This window comes from Rhinolophus sinicus, linkage group LG06 (genome assembly GCF_036562045.2).
Source record: "Rhinolophus sinicus isolate RSC01 linkage group LG06, ASM3656204v1, whole genome shotgun sequence".
NCBI classification, from domain to species: Eukaryota; Metazoa; Chordata; class Mammalia; order Chiroptera; family Rhinolophidae; genus Rhinolophus; species Rhinolophus sinicus.
The window spans coordinates 18,757,252-18,762,986 of NC_133756.1; the positions used below are offsets into that span (position 1 = coordinate 18,757,252).

At 51.0% G+C, this 5,735-nt stretch overlaps 1 pseudogene; it reads left to right on the forward strand.

The window, feature by feature from the left end:
• The first annotated feature begins 4,754 nt into the window (after window positions 1-4,754).
• Window positions 4,755-5,319, forward strand: LOC109434143 (putative nucleoside diphosphate kinase; annotated as a pseudogene).
• Window positions 5,320-5,735: the final 416 nt, after the last annotated feature.

Consider the following 5,735-nt stretch of genomic DNA (forward strand, 5'->3'; position numbering starts at 1 on the left):
GCGGGAGACCCTGCTCGCTGCGCCATTTGTCGTGCGCGGAAGCCTTCTCGCTGCGCCAAATTTCAGGTGGGGCGGCCTGCGGGGTCTCTGCTCCCGCTCCCCACATAAGAACGCAGGATATGGTGAGGCCGAAAAGGAACACCCACGGAGCCATAGGTAGGGGAGTCATACCATTATGGTCTCACTGGAGGCTGGGCCCACCGGACGCGTGACCTGCCGTCCGCTTTTCCGCCAACCGACCGACCGACGACTCTCCTCCACTCTCTCAACTCTGTTCCTCTCTCTCGGCTCTCCTCTTCCGCTCTCCTTGGCCCTCCTCTTCCGCTCTCTTCGGCTCTGCTCGGCTCTGCTCGGCTCCTCGGCAATCCTCGGCAATCCTTCGTAGCCGCAGCAGTTATACCAGCGGCCAATCGGCTAACCGGCCACAGCCGACGGCCAATCAGCCACAGCCGATGGCCATTCACCACCCGAGCCAGCACCCTTCCATGTGAGGCCGAGAGCCTGTAAACTACTTTCTGGGGCTCTGTCCCCACTAAATATATATATATATATGCTGGGGATGCCAAAAAAAATGTACACGTTTTAAGAGATGTTATCTATGGATTACTTTTCAAAGTTGAATTGAATTACGGTAGCAATGTGTAGTATGACGTTCGCTCAAAAGATGGTGTTAATCAAATGAATGCCAGCGTCATTCATTGTATTACAATATTAATAGTTTTTTTCCTTTCTTAAAATGTGAATACTTTTTTTGGCACCCTCTGTGTATATGTATATATATATATATATATATATATATATATATATATATATATATATATACACATACATATACATATATCAGTGCCATTGGCAGCAAGCACTGTGGGTGCCAGGGTGGTTGAGGTGGGCCCTAGCTCTTGAGCAACTTACAGCCTCACGGCACAGACAGACAGACAAGGGCCATGCTACATAAAACGTGGGAACAGGGCTGGCTTCTCAGAAGAGGTGTTGCCCAGACTGGTTCTAAAGTCTTCTCAGCTAATATTTCTGAGTGGTCAGATGCCCTCCTGCTGCCTGAGTCGTTGGGGAGCTTCCTTTGTTCTCTTAAGCTCTGTCTGCTCCCAGAAGCCTTCTAGGCTTCCACCTGATGTCCCATTGGCATTTACTGAACACTTTACTGTCCTGTCCTTGGACCAGTGCAGTGAGAAGGGGGATATTATCATCTCGGTTTACAGAGAAGTCACCAGGACTTAGAGAAGTCAGTGAACAATGGCAGGATGTCATCTGAATTCAGCTCTGAGTTCAGGGTCTGAGCTCTTTCCACAAAGCTCATTTGCCTCTTCTTTAGGTCTTCCTTCTGCCCTGAGCCCCCTCAGCCGCTCTGAGAGCAATTATCACCTGGCTTTAAATCATTTGTTTACTGAGCTATGGTCCCCACCCATCTAGTAAACTTTCAGGAGCTGAACTCTATGGAATCCCTCTCTGTGACCAGGCGCCCGGCATAGGTCCGTGGGTCAGGCCCAGAACAGGCCTCAATGAACGTTTGTTGAGCTAGAACCAGTCCAGAACTGCATCACAGCACATCCCCCACTCCAACTGGCAGAGTCTGGGATTGGAATGCTTCCCCTTCTCTCTGAATTCCACCTCAGCATTATGCCCCCTCTCTGTCGGCCCATGTCCCTTCCTCCCTCTTTTCTTCCTGTCCCAGGTGTCCTGGGGCCAACAGGGAAGAACGTGTGGTGACCACACATGTCCAGCCAAGCAGGCCAACCCAGACAGTGAGGGCATGAGCTCCTGATGCACACCAAGGTGAAGATGAAGGCCAGGGGAGGGGACATGCCCGACAAGATATTACACCTCATAAACCCAGAAAGACTTTGCAAAGGAGTGTCAGGAATTTAGGGTTGGGACAAAGGGCTCAGAGAATTGTCCCCAAAAGCAGGAGGCAGATCTGGTGGATTCCTTAGATGTGGGTTCATCTGTTCTTGGCGTCTGAGTGGCTGTGTCTCTTCCCTGTCAGAGCCCAGCTATGCTTGGCCCATTTGCTTGGGTCCCAGCAGGCCCAAGGCCGTGGGAGCCTGGGAAGGAGCTCACCCGGGGGAGTGACTGACAGGTTGTCAGGCAGGCCGAATTTTGGATGGGAACTTGGTTCATGGGCAGATCAGACAGCAGCTAAGATCCCAGGGGGAACTGGCCCTGGTGATGGATGCGCTGAGACCTTCCCGTCTGCCTCTGCTCTGCCTCCCCTGCCCACCCCCCTAACCTTCATCCTGCCTTCTCGTCCTTTCCTTGGTCACTGGCCAGTGGTGCTGGGGGTGGAAGAGCCAGCAGATTCATTAGGCAGGGATGCAGGGAGGCTGGAGCCATCAGTTCATGAATCAGCTCAGCTCTGGAGTTCCTGTCAGTTGGAGACAACACAGCAGCATCTGGAGTATGTGCCCTAGGGGCACTGTGCTGCGGAGGGAGAAGGAGGCCGCTGGGACCAGGCGGACCTGGCCCCAAATCCTGGCGCCACCGCTCACCAGTTCTGTGACCTTGGGAAGCCTCTTGACTTCTCCAAGCCTCTGCATCCTCCTCTGTAAAGTGGGGGTAACAGAACTTGCTTTGCCTAACTCACAGGTTGTTGAGAGGATCAAGGGAGAGAAAGGGTTTCCAAATTGCTGCAGTGGACATTGCCATTCTTGCTAACCACACGGTGTGCTCGTGGGGAAACGCAGCTCAAACCCAGGTCTGCCTGCCTGCTGGATTCTGGTTCCTACTCTGTACTGGCCCCTCCTATTGACCTAGCCCAGGTCTTTGCTTGGTCTGGAGGCAGAGGGATAGACTTGATGGCCTTGGGTTGAGTCCCTCTGGGTCTGCCTGCTCCGTTCCAGGGATTGAAAACACATAAACATTGGGTCACCACTGTGTTTAACTGATGAAGTGACTGATCAATGAATGTGACTGATGAAATTGTATCTACCTGCAAATCTCTAAACCTGCCATTCAGTGCAAAGGGTGTATGATGGGGAGAAAGCAGGTACAAGCTCCCCCCCTTGAGGAACTTGTATACTCTTTGGGAGGTGGGACACCCACCAAAGAGCTATTAGCTAAAAATATAGGGCAGAGCATCCAAGATGCCAAGTCTGATCTGTTCATAATAGTATCCTAGTGCCTAATGTACATTGTTGGCATTCAATAAGTACCTGTCACATGGAGGAATAAAGAGATGAGTGAATGGCACAGACCATCTGTGTATGTTGTATGTATTCCCCTAGGAGCTTCCATGCTCTGGGGAGATTTGGGGAACACTGGGTCTGACGCTTCAGCAGCTCGGCTGTTCCAGTTATTTGTCAGGCTTCTTGTCCCTGGTTGTGAGAGTCCAACCTCCTCCATGCGAGTCCAACCATCAGAACCCCACACAGAACACTGCCCTCTCCTTTTTCTATAACATTTAATTGCTCTGGGAATTTTGTTATGTTTTGTCACTTTACTGAAGATTTGAAGGTGTCACAGGGGAGGGATCACGAGTTTTGCCAACTTTTATAAGCTGCCCCATAGAACTCCCTACCATTCAAACTCCAAGTTCCTGACCGGTGGCCCCTCCCCATCTTCTGGAAAATGTGGTCCGGAGGGTACCCTCAACTTCTTCCTGCCCCAATTCATGGCTTTTACGTATTGCAGGGAGGAGGGCTGCCAGTCTGCTTTCCTCCATCCCAGAGAATTCCAAGGAATACAATATTCTCTTCCATTTTCTTTCCATATGAATCTCCCCTGGCGCTGAGAGTTCCAGACAAGTTCCCAGAGGGTAGTGATTCAGGTTCAGACTCAGGAGAGCGAAAGCCTTTCGGACACTGAAAGCTGTCTAGATTGCCTAGAGGTGTTGAGCTCCGCGTTATAGGAGCTGTGCCAGCAGAGTGAGGATGCAGAAGGTTATTTGGGGGTAGACATGTGAATTCTCAGGTATTGATTCAACTCGGGAGTTGGAAAGGATATGAAGCCAGGAAGCAGGAGACCTGGGTTTACAGCCCCCGCTTTCTTACTAACTCTCAGTGTGGGCCTAATCAAGTCCCCATCTGTCTGTGCCTCAGTTTTCCCATTTGCACTGGGGTGCGGAGCAGAAGATAGGGAGGTCAGACTGGGTGCTCTGTTAGGGTCCCGGTGGCTCAGCTACACTGTGATTTCCTGGTATTTCAAGAGTGCAAGATGATTTGTTTTTTCTGCAACAGGAACTGAGTGTCAAATTTGTAGGAAATTGAGGGCGACTGGATCTTATCTCTCTGGCTGCAGGCCCAGTTGAAGCTTCATCTGGCTGCAGCACAGGGGAATGGGCGCCCTGGACCCTCCTCTGGTCTGGAGATAGTGAAGCAGGTCCTCGGCATCCTGCATGCAATGAGCCTAGCCAGGCAGCCTGTGGAGACAGAGAATGTCAGCAGCTCAGAGCAGTGTGTGCTCTGTGTCGGGGGCGGGGAATGAGGACCATCTCCCTGCATCTCTGTGCTGCTCAGGGTCAGGGAGGAACGCTCTGCTCTTGGGATGGGACTGCGCTCTGGAGCCTACTCCTGTCTGTTCCTCTTGCAATGCAGACTCCATGGGCGGATATGGGAAAGCAGGACTCTCTGACTCTCACTGAGATTGGGCCGAATATCCCCCAAACTTAGTGAACATTTTTTTTTATCAGCTACCACATGCCAGGTTTTATGCTGGGCACTGAGATATAGAAGTGAATAAGAAAGAAATAGCTAGCTCCAGCCTCACAGCACATGCACTGCTCACCTCCTCCAGCTTCTGGGACTATGGCCAATCTTCACTGCACCTTCCTCTCCATCAAGCCAGAGGTCATGCAGTGTGGCCCGGTGGACAGATCGTCGAGAATTTTGAGCAGAAGGGATTCTGCCTTATGGCCATGACATTCCTTCAGGCCTCTGAGGAACACGCGACGTAGCACTATGTTGATCTGAAAGAGTGCCCATTCTTCCTGCAGCTGGAGAAATACATGAACTCAAGGCCAGTGGTGGCCATGGTCTGGGAGGGGCTGAATGTGATGAAGACAGGACCAGTGAGGCTTGGGGAGACCAACCCCGCAGAACCTAAGTCAGGCAGCATTCGAGGGGACTTCTGCATTCAGGGTAGCAGGAACATCACTCATGGCAGGGAGTCAGTAAAAGGTGCTGAAAAAGAAATCAGCCTGTGGTTGAAGCCTGAAGAACTGGTGACTACAAGTCTTGTGCTTTTGACTGGACCAACGAAAACAAGAACACAAAGAAGCTGTCCCCCTTAGCACCACTTTATGTGTCCCTGGACACAGCGCTCCAGTCCACGGACTTGGAAGCAATAGGATCAATCTTTCTTTCCTAAAACATATCTACCAATAAAGACTTTGAAAACCAGGAGGAAGGAAGGAAGGAAGGAAGGAAGGAAGGAAGGAAGGAAGGAAGGAAGGAAGGAAGGAAGGAAGGGAACCTGTGTTGTGTAGGGAGAAAGAGATAAACATTATAGTATAGGGTGGTACATTCTCTGAGCAGAGACCACAAGGGCTATGGGAACATGTTAGGGGTGACAGGGCTGGAACCCAGACGTGGTACAGCCAGACAAGGATTCTGAAGTCTAAGTAGGAATTTTCTAGGCCAAGGGAATGTAAGGAGGAAACGGGCATGTTCTAAGCAAAAGGAGCAATGCCTGCAAAAGTGGGCAAAGGACAAGGCTCATTCTGAGACCTACAGTGGCTGTTTCTTGTGTGTGAATGGCTGATGAAGAGAAAGGGGTAGGAAAAG